The following is a 15,658-nucleotide window of genomic DNA, read 5'->3' on the forward strand; positions in this document are numbered from 1 at the left end:
TGAATTGTCTAAAAACACCGAGCTGGGTGTGTGGTGGGGAGCAATCCAAGTATGGACATAACTTTTGTGGTTCATGGAAACAGGTTAGACAACGTGTAGTAGCTCAAATAAGTGTGCGGGGGGGGGATAGCACAGTGGTTCACACATTTCCCCGAACCGGGAAACTTGAGTTTGATTCCCACCCATGGCTAAAATAAGTCAGCAGTAAAATATTAAACCAGTTTTGGACATCCCCATCTTCACCAACTCACACTGACCAGCATGGTGAAGTATGGTCAAACAACCCCCATAACCAACAGAGTTGGGAGGCCTTCATCCAGTATTCGATTTAAGGTCTGCAACTTATCATGAATCATTAAGTTATGCTTATTTGACTAATGTGCTATTTTGTTGAAATTGTATCTTTTTTTAAGTGGCATGACTTATCCTGCTTGTATTTAAAAACCCTGTTCATGTTTCATTCCAGTGTATACATTACTGTGCCTTGTCCAATCTTAATAAACAGAGGCTGCAGTACTGGCATAATATTTCACTTTGAACAATTATGTTTCAGCAATTCATTCAAATGTAAATGTGTGGAGGAAGGCGGTGATGCACAAGCCAAATTACAATAACAACCGACTCAACGTATAACACAAATATATTCTTTAGTTAGTGGATTGATGCTTTCGGCAATTATCCTCCCTCAGTATAACGAATAACTTAAAATGACAGTTTACTATGAGTTCTCTTTTCAGTGCAGTAATACAGGATTGACGACTATGGTAAGTTTTATTGGGTGTGTGCTTGATTTCACACCCAGTTGCTGGCTGTTGGGAAAAAAACAGGATGCCATAAATGCACTACCCAGAGATGTTAGGTCTTAAAATATTGCACAACATTAAACAAGATGGCAGTGATAGTAGATGCAGGTCATTATGGCGGTACAACAAACACACACACAGATACCATTTAAACTATCAACAAAGTGTATACTAAACGCGCGTATTGTAACCAGGTTGTGCAACACTTCAACAAACGCTTTACTATAGAGCATTCTGGTAACAGGAAAAGGTGCAGCCCTGAAATTGCCTCCTCACGCCACTATTAGCAAAAGAGTCTCCACTGCAGGGAGCAAGAGAGTAATTCTAGATTTGAAGCTTTCGTGACTGCAAGGATTCATACTCTTTGTTTTTTTCCGGTAAAGTCACGTAGACACACTTAAGCGGTTGTGCTTTCACTACGTTGTCCCCACCTGAAGAAGGACGCTTGTGTCGTGCCCGAAACGTCGTGATTTAATTTAGTTGTTTTCATTTATTTGATTAGATTTTTTACCTACGTGACTTTACCGAAAAAACCCAAAGAGTAGCAAGAGAGTATTTTGAAGAGGTGAGAGTACTCACACTTCACCCCACCACACACGACCTGCATATCGACAAACGGATGTACCCCATTTACACTGCTGGGTGGACAGAGTTGGGGAGTAAATTGAAATTTTTAAAAAGTTCCCATTGTTTCAATTGTCACGCCAGGGGGATTAAATCCGGAGGTCGCCGCTTTGATTCCAAGTCCCGTGTGCGAACTCATTACACCACAGCTTTGTGAGTAATTCCAGGTTGAATGAAAACAAAACCTCGCTATGCATAGCAAACAATCACAAAATGTAGTTCATTCTATCGACCTACCGGCCTCGTAGACCCATGTCCATCAGTATCACGTGTCTCAATGCACAGCCTCTCGACCGGTTTGATCCTTTCCGAGGCTCATCAGAAGAGTCAGGCGAGGTAAACGGATACTGCTGGCTTACCACACGAGCACTCTTCTCAACACCAAAGGCCGTCACTGCAAATATTGTAAATCAATATTTACACATTGGCAACAAACTTTGCATTGCAGCGTTCTGGTTGATAACATTAACCACTGTGGCTCCAGATGAATACTAAATGTGCGTTCTCTCAGCCTGCTGATGTTCCAGACTTAGATGATAATTACCGTGGCACATCCGGAGAATGCAGTACAGAAAAATTACGGGCTCGCCCTGTTCCGTCCATATAGGCTAGTATTTTCCCCGGGTGCTCCAGCTTCGGATAACACCTTAATACGTAGAGGATCGGCAGAGCTCGGGAAATTTTTGGTGGCGGCCTACGCTTTCCCCTGCTTGCTGCATGCCTTCTATGTCGGCTGCTCGGCTATCACCCAGGGAGAAAATGGGGCTATTGCACCCTGGGCTTTGCAGATGACGAGCAAATGGCCATCCGCGCCATCCACTCAGAGATAATTCAATTGTCTTATTCAATAACGCCCCACTATATTCATGACAGGAAACACCATATAGATTTAACCAATGTATAACAATGTAACACCAACAATCTATTTAATGAACCAGTGTCATTATTTTCTCACGCCGATCATACCCATATTATGAACTAAACCTATTGACGCGTCACTAGAATCACAATAACATTAAAACGCCAGTTTCATAACCAACACAATTTACCGTGATGTAATTAAGGTCAGCCTATTTTCGCCAACCCTTAAGTACATTCACCTTATTAAACTGATCTAACATGCCAATCACACCCAAACTACCAGCGATCAACTCTAATTATATTATTAAACCGGATCACGTGCATGAGTGTATGCTGCATTCACACGCACAACCACCACCTTGCACTGCACGCATATGCCTGCCAGCTCGTCCGTGCAGGTTTGTCATCTGTGCAATGGGGCGTTGCACCGAATCTCAAATTGGCCCTAAATAATAACACAACTTACTGTGTTGCTGCATCTCTCGCCTGGGACGTGGAGACCTCAGAGTTAACCATGGAAAGGGATGTGGAAAAAAGAAAAATATCCTGTAACGCGGTCAGCTGAAAATGTGCACTGGGTGGTTTCGGGGAAACCTTAGGGAGTTTTAGTAACGTTGAATATTGAGTTTGCACGTTTCCAGCCAAACGCATGCGTGTGGTACAGATGGCGATCTTGTAGTTGACAGCTACTGACCCAAATTAATATATAAAACCCTACCGCTTAGGCGATCCGTTCTATTAGCGGCAGGCAGGTCACTGATTGCTACTGCCAATGTCTTAGTGTTCCTTGCTCATGTGAAGTTTAATACATTTTTGTCGCAGCGCCATGCAAATTAAAATGTCAATTGAAAACTCCTAATGCACTCTCCAAGCTCTCCCGAGACATTAAGTGTGCTACTTTGTAGATAATTTATCGCTATGAAATAACACATTTTACAGAAATTAATTAAAGTCATTGTTTTCCACAACGCATTTTAGCGCCTTAATTTGCATCAGTACACAGCAGTTTGTATTCTGTTTGCCTTCACTTCATTCTTGTCTGCTTCCCCCACCTACGATTAGCTCTCGGTTGGCTCCATACGGTGCGAAATAAGTCCAGCATACACTAAATACTTCCTCTACACCTTCGAAAGCCTCAATGGTGTGGTCGGTAACCTGCTCGACTACAGAGACACCCGGCACTTGAACACGTTTTGATTGTGTAGCACCTGTAGGGGGTGTGTATGGCGTGCACATGGCTAGCAATAACACTCCAAAAGCCTTGTACACACAGATGCGCATTAACCCTACACACTCCTAAGGCCGTAATCGCAGCAGGTCACTACTGAAAATTGGTGTAACAGTTGTACGAGAGAGACTGTTTTTTTAAACAGACTGTACTGCTACCGGTAAGAGGTTTGCTCTACCCTTGCCTGCACATATTCCACAGGAAGGTCCAGATGTCTTGTGATCCCCATTTACCGTAATTATCGAAAGCGTTTTTTTTTGTATACTAATGGGTGCGAAAATAGAAATGAATAAGCAAAGGAAACACGTGTTTGGAGCCAATTAATTGTGGGTTCACAAGCCATGTGAACCACACTGTGCACAACACCTCTGTGGAGAGCTGTCACCAGGTTATATCACGTGTCAGGTTTACAGTAAACTTGTTTTGTTGTTAAACCTTGACTTAAAGCGTCCGTGACTGCAGGAATTCATATTCTTTGGGTCTTTCGGTGAAGTCACGTAGATATGTTCAAAGAAAATAAGTATGTTTTTGTTATAAGATCCAAAGAATATGAATTTGTTTAGTTGTTGCTGTTAAAGTACAATTGATGCCCGCATGCTGAAGTTGAAACAATGGACACGTGACTTCATCATGGGACTCCACCAAGCAGTGCAACCACAGTTGGCGATCGGCAGGTCACGTGTGTGGTGGGGGGGGGATACAGTTCAATCATTTTCCCAAGAAGTCTCGCTCGCATGGAAGAGTAGTAGGCCAGAGAGCCCCCTCTCGTGGAGACGCTTCCACGTAATTAAAATAAACGTCCGTCACCGGCGAACAGGATACAAACATTTGTACATCATTTACATTGTGATCGAAATGAATTTCGAACAGGGTGAATACATTTTAAATCATGTCCTGGAAGGCTTACCCATTATCTCTGGTATTTTATCACTAAGTTTTGAGTGACCCATTCATCAATTTGCTCAGTTTTCCTCTAGGTTAAGTCCCTAATAGCAGCACAACTTTATACTCATGTTTAACTTTGAATGGATTGTTTTTACGAGATTTATCGTCACCCTAATTGTGTCGGAAATAAATAGCCACAGACAGAGCTAATGCATGAATCCTTTCAACTTTTGTTAAAGTGCAAATAATAGGGCAATTCCATTTTGAATAAGCTGAGAAAACGTTTCCTTCTTTCACAATGAAAAGCCGGTGAAACGTGCATTCATTCGTTTGAAAGGTGCAATCATTTTGCTCTTGCACACAACTCCTGAGAGCCTGTGCATTGCATTACAGTATTTCTTGAATGCATTGTAAACGCGCTCTCAATGAAGAAGTTCAGCAGCAGAACCGATACCATTCGTCGCTTACAGCATTTCTTTTGTGCAAATAATTTCACTTCACTGGAACCAAATGTCATTTGCATTGTGCTCTGGAACAGCTCTGAACGTATATTAAGTGTCCTTTGCGATGGGTTGGGTATACACGGCGTCGTTACGGTGGTTCGTTCTCTTTATAGATGGACTCGAGAGGTGGTTGTCTTTATTTTGACACTCTTTGGACCACGTCTAATTTCGCAGTATATATATTTTCGTACACGTAACCTCTCTGACTTTTCCCGCAGAGTCTGCAGCTGTGAGCACAACATGAGTTCCTTGTAGGGTAATGGTATGCTAAGTCCAGATTGAGCAAGCCCTGTGGGCTGCTGTTGAAATCATTCACACTGTATTTAATTGTAGTTCTACTCTCTTGTAGTATTATGAGATGCTCTTCTTCCCAGATTTTTAACCCCAGGTGCCAATCCAAGATGGATGTCAAATGTAAGATTATGTGCGCAGCCACAAGCGAGATGGCACTAGAACTGGAAGTGAATGTGTTACATCAAACGTGGATAACAGAGCTATCATTCGCATTCTAAGTCAACATGGCCAAAGCTACTGATTGTTGAAAACTATTGTCTTGATTGCCCCAGCTCCTGCTTTCTGTCTAGATGGGTAAACAAAAAGTGCTTCGCCCAGAGCTCCATCTGGTTTGCGTTAATAATAATCATTAGGCCATCCCATAAGCCACAGCTATGATAGCCAAAGCCACAGCTATGTTGGACACTGATGCCCCATCCTCGGCTGTTTTGGCATGCAAGGATCTGCCTCATGTCTTGGGAATTAGGTGTTGCACACCTCGAAGACAAATGCGTCTGTTCACACGGCTTGGCAAGGGCCCTTGGTCGAATTTGACCTCAAGCTAGAGACACGACCCAGAGGTTATGTTATGCCAATTCAACTTCTGTTCGCCGACAGATGGTTGTTACGTTAGTGTCCGATCCAGTATATCGTGAACATGGATAAACTCAAGTCAAGGTCAAACCAAAACCAAACATTCCGTGTGTCCACGCCTTCTACACGATACTGCAATCCTTAAGGTATGCTGTGGGTGGATGTTTCCAGCTGGACGCTTACCAAACCAAAGCATGTGCTGTTGAAACATGTAAAAAACATGTTTTACAATGACGAACTTTACCTTCATGTGCATAAAGTTCACTTTTGCTTGGAGGCCAAATATCTTGGGAGCATGTTTTATTAAAATTTATCCATGAAAGCTCATGACAGGAATGCAATCATGCATTGATTAAACAATTAAAATCTATATTCGTGCCCTGCATACCAATTGCCAGACTGAGGCCCTGTCATTGTCATCAGACAACACTTTCGTCATGTTCTTCTCATTAGGCCCCACGGTGTGAAGTGCATTCTCCAACTCACTACCAGTGGATTGACAAAGGGTAGCGAGTTATTATTTATCAAACTAAATAAACCAGGTCTACTTGTTTACCGCTACTCTAAAGTAAATAAAGTCATACGCTATAATTTGACATCTCACACTCATAGCATTATTTGGCTTCCAGGTTTAGTTTTAAACTAATATTCCCCCCCCCCCCTAAAATACCATTACTTCACCTATTACTCGTAATGTTAACCATGGCTGGGAATCGAACTCGGGAAACCGGTCAGGTTTATAGTGGAGTGCACCAACTCCTCTACCACTCAACCCCTGCTGTAAGCCAAGCTGTTTAAACATCGTCCCTAAATATATACAAGAAGGAATATCTGCTCAGTTTTTTCTTACACGTCTATATTCCACTCTTTACGTACCAAACACTCAACCCTGCGCGAAGGTTCATTGTACTGTACACAAACGTTCTAGTAAATGTTCAGAGTATTCCTTGTCCGTAATCTGTTTAACGCGATTAATGTTTTTAAAAAAAAGTAAATTGTTTATATGTTGCACGAATAAAATACCCCGCTTCCTTTTCGCATCTCATGCCCGCCCTGAAAATCCCTCGCCACAAATCCCCAACTGTTCCCAGCATTGCCGTTGCACAAGTCCAGTCACTTTAGCTACGTGGCAATCAGCGAGCTGCTTATCAATTAACCGGTCGATACCTGTAGGCTAAAATAATACAATTGATTTAAACACGTCCCGACTTATCGTGTACCGAGCGTACAAATCACCACATTCATGATCTGAAAATCATCAGCCGTCACCGCCATTGTTATGATCATTGTCATTTATCATTAATCAGCCACCAGTCATCATCGCCAATGTCAACAATAACAATCTGTATCTATCATAATTTTTATTATTATTTTCGTAATTGTCATCGACATCATCGAGCAGCAGTCATTACCATCGTTATTATTTCCGAAGAATTTCGCTTCGAGAACTTTGTTAAAGACTGACCACAAGCAGAGGAAGCCACGGACTTCGGCATTAAAACTCGGGACACGATATCCCTTCCCAGTTCCACTATCCAAACGGAGGCGATGTGCACATGATCAAAAATGAAAATCCAGCAATGACAACAAGGACACGATAGCAACCGCTGATTTGAAAAGTACAAGCGGCTTCAGCGCTTACCGCTTGCGGGGAGAGGGCCGGCCGTCATGGCGAGTGGCTGGCCGGCTTTGTCGCTGTTCGTAGAGGCAGCAGGAGCAGCAAGAGACTAAAGATTTCAGTGAATCCACTCGAGAGAGGAGTCCGTGGCCACAGGGCACAGACCGATGACGCGAGTGGCTCATTCTGTCGCTGCGAAGGCGGGCGGAGCGAGGCGATAATGCATCTGTGGCGTGACGCGGGGAACCCGTTTTCTCGCATTCTCCGAGGGTACGAGGCATGAGATGGTCACGATAAATGTCGTTCCTGATTGCGGAAGTGGAGTCCTTTGTTTGCGATGCATGCGAGTGAAGTTTCTAAAAAAAGAAAAGCGTTTAAAAAAGAGGTTCTAGGCTTTTTTTTCGGATTCCTCCACTCGAAATTCCGATTCTTAACAGCCAGAGAGGTTTCCTCCTCCAATACGCCAACACGATATAGGGAATTTCGCTAGAACGTAACTTCTAAATTATGGATACGTTGTGTTAAATTCACATTTACAGAATTTTGAATCTCTAAAGTATACATTGCTGTGGGGCGGGTGGAGGGGGGGGCATCTAAGGATACAAGGGTCTGCCGTGTAACCTCGCGTCCACTGCACGCTGCTCAGTTGACACATCGAGCAGCACAGCTGGCGCACCTGCCACTCATCTCAGCTGTTGCACCTGCCACTCATCTCAGCCATTCCACCCTGGCACCTGGGTCCCCTCCCGTGGCCTGCTAGCAGCGAAGCCTTTGGCACTTCACGTGGCCTCAAAGTGCACCTAGCCTGGCACAAGCGCCGTGGTGACATCACCGTCACTTAGTGGCGAATGGCGTTTGTTGTTGCTGCTGCTCCAGGCGCTGGTTTCTCGCGCTCGTCACGGCGCCCAGGCTCGGCTCGTTCTGCTTCGGTACTTCGTGTTGATCACGTCCGGTGCTGTGCCGTGCAGGCGGCTTTCACAGCTCTACCAGGGTCTCGTGCTTCAATACAAGTGAGTCGAGATATCTGGAGAGGGGCCATCAAGTGCCTGGTGATCGCAGCGAGGGCGAAAATAAACCGTGAAGCAATAACAGCACGACACACACCAAGGCGTGAGGTCAATACTGGACAGTTTTTCTTATTTCATCACTTATTTTAAGAACGGTATTGTCAAATCATAAATACCGATTTTACATTAAATATGTGCTTAACAAAGGTTCCCTGCTTTTGTTAAGTGTGATGTGTTTTTGGTTTCTTAGGAACGCATCTCCGATTATACAATGGAAGTCAACGGGAAAATATGGTTCTATGTACGGAATGCCTTTATTCGGTTCAAAGAATATATAGTCATTGGTAGAAGTAACACCATGCGAGTGGTTGGAGAATGTATTTTACCTTCAGGCACACAGAGTCGCTGTCGTCGGAAGCTGTTGTCTCTCCAGCAGGGCCTCCTCGTGCTCACACCGCCGCCACCAGCTGCACGCGAGCCTGCCACCTCTGCACCTTGCCCTCGGCTTGTGCCCAGACTTGGGAGACCTGGGCGGCCCTGCTCGCCCTGTGTCCAAAGGGGCTGTCCACAAATGACGTCACGCACCTAGGGGGGGGGCAGACATTTGTGACGATATGTGACGAGCGGGGGGGGAGAAATGTGACGTCACATCAAAATGCGCAACTTTAAATAAATATAGACAACACGTTCTACTGAATTAAATAGACTTTTTACTAAATGTTTTCTCCTACAACATCAGAGTGCAGCGCCACATTTAATACGCACTACAATGACAATAGTTTAAAGAGATTTTAAGCATGTTTTATTTTCAAAATAGAAAAATGGTTTGGGGGGGGGGGAATTCTTTGTGACGTCATATTTGAGGGGAGGGGGGGGTCTGACTTTTTGTGACGCCGTGTGACGCCGTGTGACGAGGAGGGGGTCAAAAATCGTCTAAAATCGCGTGACATCATTTATGGACGGCCCCTGAGTATAATACTGATATAATAGTACAATTCTGAAGTATGTACCAAGTAACCCTTATCGCATAGTATCATACTTTGTAGTTGTGCATCATTTAGAGATCTTACTTTTACGTCACATTAATCTAAATTTAAACTGATTTTAACGGATATCTTTTTAACAGATTTTAACAGTCTGCTGTCAGTCAATCTGCTCTTTTTTTCGGGTATGTAATTTTGACGTCATTAAAACCACATTCTAAACAACATATTTCCGTTTAGCTTGCTGGTCGAATATTAACAAGTACTCTACATCTTTTCTAAACTAAAATACAAGTCGGGCATTGCTCATGTCCATTCCCATAGTGTGGGTTGCTCTACATAACTATTCCACTTTGCTTCCTTCTGCATACCAAATAATAATACTTGTCAACACACCACTCACTACACCGCTTCAGCCATGGGGGTTGATTGAGCAGCCTTCACCACTCTGGTAAGTGTGCGGTTGGCGATGTGGTTGGGGGCCGTTTAAGATATCACTCGCTGATGCGAGCCGTGGTTGGGAATTGAACTCGGGCCACCAGGACCATTGCGCAGTGCACTGACCACGGCTCCGACACTCCACACATTCCTCTCCCTGCACCGACGATGCGCTATTTAATGCATTATCACCAAGGGAGTCGTGGTCTGATTCGACTCCGGCTGGGATAGAGCTTTGCCGCTCTCTGACGGTGGCTGCTGGGGCCACGTGCCATGGAACGCCACGCGGCTCGCCGCGGAAACGCTGTCAGCTCGGAGGCATCCTCCCCGTCGGTGACTCACTCGACTTGTCGTGATCTATGTGACATTTTATTAATGGTTATTTTCCTAATCTTTGCTAATTACAAAACTATAACTCCGATCCTAACTCTAGCCATATGCCGCGTAGATCACTGGCAGTTCATCAACAAACGCATTAAACTATTAACCTAGTTAATTTAAAACTCTTAATCGGCAAACATTTAAAAATGTAATTCTTATCAGGCCCTATGGTACGAAGTGCAGTCTATTAGTCTTCGCCACTCTCTCTCTCTGACGTCTCTCTGTGCGATGAAGGGCCATTTTCCACAAGTTACCTCTGACATGTTTCCTTTAAACCCCAGTGTCATTGACAAATATGTTGACTTTTGTTGTTAATGAATGCGCAATTTTGCAACCCATTTTAACTTCGTGCTTAACTAATCTTTCATTTGGCGAATTTTGTTTTCATTTTCTGGCCCTCCAGGCGGCATGTGGGGTCACAACAAAGCACGCCCCGAAGTTTGGACCAGCACGCCGGATATGGGTGGCGGCTGCGCCAAGCGTGGCAGCTTTATCTGCCGATGTGGCCAGGGTATGGGAGAGCGGCATGCGTCGGGGCAAGGTTCCATCCTGGCAGCCTACAGCTGCCACTGTGTGCTTCGTTTACAACTATTAAGCTCATTGAAAACTTAAGGTTAATGCAAACGAAATTCTTCGTGTTTGGTGTCGATGCAAGCGATCGAGCCTCACACGCCTGGAAACTAAAACCGGTATGTCTGAAGGCCGATGATGGTTTATCTCTCAATCAATCAAATCAATCAATCTTTATTTTGCGTGCCAATACCTGTCCTCCCATATATATATAAAGTGGGCATCGGTGCACATTTCAAAGGAAGGGGAACGGTCCCGGGGGCACGGAGCCACATGAATGAGGAAAGAAACCCGTCACGACCTCGGCGGCTAACACCCACCGAGCAAAGTGAATTGCAACCGTGCGCAACGACCCCACCCACTGTAGGCGCCTGCGTTGTAGGTAGCTGCATAACACCGATCTACTGTCATCCTCATACTTAGCCATGGTCAATCCACTGCTGGATGAAGGCTTCCCCAAGCCACAACTATCTCCTCATCCTGCGACGCAATGATCCACCCCTGCACCTGGACACGAGCTGATGTCATCGCTCCATCTCCTTCGCGGACGTCCTCTCAGACGCGTCCTAGTTATGCACAGCACTGTTCAATATTGATGGAGTCCCTGGAGTGGATTTAACAGAGATGCTTTTTTTGTTTAGATAGGGGAATGGTGCTTGTATATTATTAAATGTGTAGGGGTTATTACGGGAGAAAAGGCGGACGGGAAACACAGGGGTGTCTGCACTCACACACACGGGTGTCTGCACCGACGTCCGCATCCGTTAACCACTGGGGGGCCATGGGGGCTCTGTGATCCCCCATAACCCCGCCCCTCCGAGGGGATCCCTATAAAAGGCGGGGAGCCAGAGAGCTCGGGGCCAATTTGACAAGAAGCTGACCAGTGAAGTCTGAAGACCTGCAGATTAGGCCCTGGGACTCCCCTGTCTCGCTGCCCTTGTCAGGGCCGAGCTGGGTAAGCCAGCGGCGCGGCCCAAGAGCTCCCGGACCTCTGCCCTTGTAAGGGCAAGGCCGGCTTAGCTGGTGCCGGGATCTGTGCTTACCAGGGCCAGATCAGACAGCCTCCCGTAGCCTATTAGAGGAGGACTGGGGAACAGGACAGGGGACTTAGTACTAGGGTGGGTTCCCAGCCAGTACGGGTGAAGGGGCCGTTACCCCTTCAACTATTGTGTCTGTCCCTGAGTTAATAAAAGCAGTGTGCCTCAAACTCCGTCGTTCGTCTCCCTGCAACTCACTACAAATGTATATCATATTATATGGATATTTCGGTAAAGTCACGTAGATAGGTTCAAAATAAATAAAAAAGAAACAAAAAACCACGACGTTTTGATCACAACACAAGCGATCGTCTTCAGGTTGCTTGTCTTGTGATCGAAACGTCGTGGTATTTTGTTTCTTTTTTAAAATAAATTTTGAACCTATCTACGTGACTTTACCAAAGGACTCAAAGAATAGGAATTCCCGCAGTCACGAAAGCTTTAAGTCAATATATATACAGTATGTTTGATTTTATTGAAATGTTGAAAGCAATGTAAATTATTGTTGTGGAGCAGTGGAGTTTTTTTATTATCTCCTTTTGATTTGTGATAAAATATTCGTGGAACCACAGAAACGTTGACCACAGAAACCGCCGATAAAACAAATCCACAGCTTTGATGTGAGCGCACATGCGAATATTGATAAGGTACGGTATATGTCTACGGACCGATGTAGATTTGTAAATAAATGTTGAAAATGAGGGATAGTAAATATTAACAAATACAGACCCACAGCTTTATCGCTCGGACTGCAATCCCTATCGTTGATTCACGTCGCGTTATAAGATGAGCGCGTAATGACGGGGCTTAACAAATAAGCGTTAAACTGAGCAGTTTTGGCTATTTAGAGTCTGTGGGAGTCCGTTTCTCAACACAGTTTGGCTGCCCTCCGTAAATACTGTGTTGAGTGCGCTATACCTGGAGCCCTGGCTTAGAAATTAAATACTGTAGCACATAAAGTGTCAGCCATGAAACACACACATTGCCATGTACCCCTCCTCCCCCCGCTGCCTCAGTAATCTGCTCATATTTCACTGCAGCAGCTGTTTGAAGAAATAATTAAAATAGCAAATCATGTAATTGGATGTGTTGTGTTCCTGGGAGGCTCAGATTTATAGAGAAGCTCTATTGAAGATGAGCGCGTAGAAAAATTGGCCTAGCACTGCCAGGTTGGGCATTTGGCATCCTAACCACCGCTACTCAATTTCATCAGCATCTGTATAATTGTCTACGTGCGCTTTCACGGCCAATATGATTTATGATTGCTTTATTTTGGGTGAGGCCGGCGTGTCAAAATATGTGTCGTAAACCCTCCTCCACCCGACACAGCAAATTCATAATGAAAGTGTCACCCGCGTCAAACGTGGCCACATCTCGCGCCGCTGCTACAGCAGCAGCAGCAGCTACAGCAGCAGCAGCAGCGCCCTAGCGGTGGTGTTATTGTTGGAAAATAACCTCGCAACACCTCGCAACATTCACGTGCGGGAGAACCGACGATTCACTGGAGACCACACATCCAGCATCGTCAGTGCTCGAATACATTCAGCAAGTTTGATCACGTGACACGTGTATTGTCCGTGTCGGGTGGATGAGGGTTTACCGAACGTATTTTTGACACGACGACCGACCCCGAAAGAAACCAGGTGGGATCGCTTCTAGGGAGACCACCTAGTGCACCTTTGGCTTACCCACGTCCACCGTCATTAACGGTGCGAATCGCTCTCATGGAGGACCTCCCACACGACAGTTCTACTGCCCCCCCCATCACGAACGAACGTATCGAACGAACAGTGAAAAATGCACAAGGAAGGACGTAGAGACGCACGCTTGGAATTACATTCGGAGACAGAAAGGGGAACACACCGATTAATCATTCAAACTGTGAAGTTAAATAAGTGGGCCTGGGCAGCACGCGTCACGGTTAGATGGGATTAAAGCCGATGGCCAAGCATACGGATGGAGTGGCAGCCAAGGAACGAAGTGCGTCTGAGAGGATTGCTACCGAGGAGATGGAGCGATGAAATAATTTCATGTTAGATGGATTAGAACATCACAGGATCATGAGAGGTGGTAGTGACTTGGTGAGGCCTTAATCCAGCAGTGGATTGACCATGGGTGATGATGATGACCAATATTTCCCGCTGGGAATTCACTGCTGGTTTTATCTCAGTGTCTAACTAATGACGCACCTGGCAAACGATCTACATTTTAATCGTGTATCTGATGAACCTGGCCTATTTTCAGCCGTGCAAACTATGTGAACGCTGGAATTATACCGTCGGCATGCAAATTTACACACCTGCCCACATTCCAAGCACACATACATCACTCTCCAACCCTCCACTGACACTAATCTAACGATACCCTTTCCCTGCAATCTGCTGAAACCATAAACAAACGATGGCACTAAAAACCGTGATACTATCTGCAGCAAGTCCAACCATTGCGATCTTGTTTAACAGGAAAAAAATAAATACATCACAAATATTTTTCACGTTTGTAATTTTTAACACATTTTCACCAAACGCTTTGTTTTACATTAGAAAATGTGCTTTAATTATTATTTTTTAGATCACGTGTATGTATTTAGCATGGGAGTTTAGAATGTCAGAATCTGAATACAGTATTTGTTAATGCTGAAGGAATCCGATGAGCTATAAAGCTCTTTTTCACAGATATTAATTTATCAGATGTCCACCGTTGAAACAACGATGAATGTTTCTTTGACCCCTCCCCCCTTCCTATGTCCACACAGCAGTGAAGATGGGTTCACCACCGTCGATCGGCAGTACGCGTGGGGTGGGGTAAAGTGTGGGTACTACCACCTCTTCCAAGACACCCACCTGGCCAGACGAGTAGGCAACAACACCCCTCGAGAGGGCCTCGCTTGAGCTTCCTCGAGCGGATGCTGATCTGCCAGCAGTGGCGTGAGCAAGACATTGCAGGGCTGCGCCTTTAGCCTGTACGTATGTATGTATGTTGAACTTCTTTCGCGCCGTACGTAGCCAACCGTGCTAATCACGGCGAATGACATTCACTGTTGTACACACGAGCTGCTACTTTCACTGCATGCAGTCGCTATAGCAGCAGATCATTGCATTGGAACCTCTTTAACAATTGATTCATGTTTACAATGTAGTTTATTTTGCAAAGTTTCAAACCAAGATGTTTTGCTGGGGTGTTTGATTATTTCTACCAGAATTTAAAAAACAATAACGAAATAAACATACACGTTTAAAGAATTCATCAGCAATCAAAATAATAATATCAGAAAAAAAGTAAAAATGTATACATGCTTACAATTATACGAAGAGACGGATGAGGGAGTAATCAAAACATTCAGACATCACAGCGACTGGTAGGTGGGCTTAGACCGGACGCTACATTGTATGTGTGTGTGATGCATGTGTAGTGGTGATACGCGCTGGGGTAGCGATCAGGTGCCAGCGCGTTGTGATTGGATGTGTGGGTGGTGACGCGCGCTGACGGTGAGGGATCAGGGGTCAGCGCGGGATCGTGGGTTTTGTGGTGCTGATTGGCTGGGTGCCGGTGACGTGCTGGTGTGGGAGTGATCGAGTGGCAGCGCGGCGTGATTGGTTGGTGAGTGGAAACACGCGTTGGGGAAAAAGGATCGTACAGATAACGCGTTGTGATTGGTTCACTAACAAGCGATGCTCGCATCGAGGTCCGCATCCGCTCCGTCTCCCGGGAGGAACGACTATATAAGGGGATGCGCACAGGCGCACAGGGAGAGTGTAACCAGCGAAGACAGAAGACGGGAAGAAGAGCCAGGGCCCTGCGGTACCTAGTCCCGCTGTCCTGCGAGGACCGGGACTCTGTGTAACCCAGAGGC

General features: G+C 45.3%; 1 protein-coding gene across 3 annotated transcripts in view; it reads right to left on the minus strand.

Moving 5' to 3' along the window:
* MGAT5 (alpha-1,6-mannosylglycoprotein 6-beta-N-acetylglucosaminyltransferase) overlaps positions 1–7,667 on the minus strand; it is a 98,976-nt gene extending 91,309 nt beyond the window's left edge. The window contains exons 1-2 of one of the 3 annotated variants that reach the window (XM_078603747.1): positions 7,414–7,667; positions 1,665–1,821 (exon numbers count right to left, since the gene is read on the minus strand). The gene's annotated coding sequence lies outside the window, so the exon portion shown is untranslated. Of the gene's footprint in view, positions 1–1,664; positions 1,822–1,971; positions 2,172–7,413 lie in introns of those variants that run through there. The other 2 variants (XM_078603756.1, XM_078603730.1) reach the window with 2 other exon arrangements.
* Between the last annotated feature and the right edge of the window lie 7,991 nt (positions 7,668–15,658).

The sequence above is a fragment of the Lampetra planeri genome, chromosome 2 (genome assembly GCF_965212315.1).
Source record: "Lampetra planeri chromosome 2, kcLamPlan1.2.h2, whole genome shotgun sequence".
In the NCBI taxonomy this organism is placed as follows: Eukaryota; Metazoa; Chordata; class Hyperoartia; order Petromyzontiformes; family Petromyzontidae; genus Lampetra; species Lampetra planeri.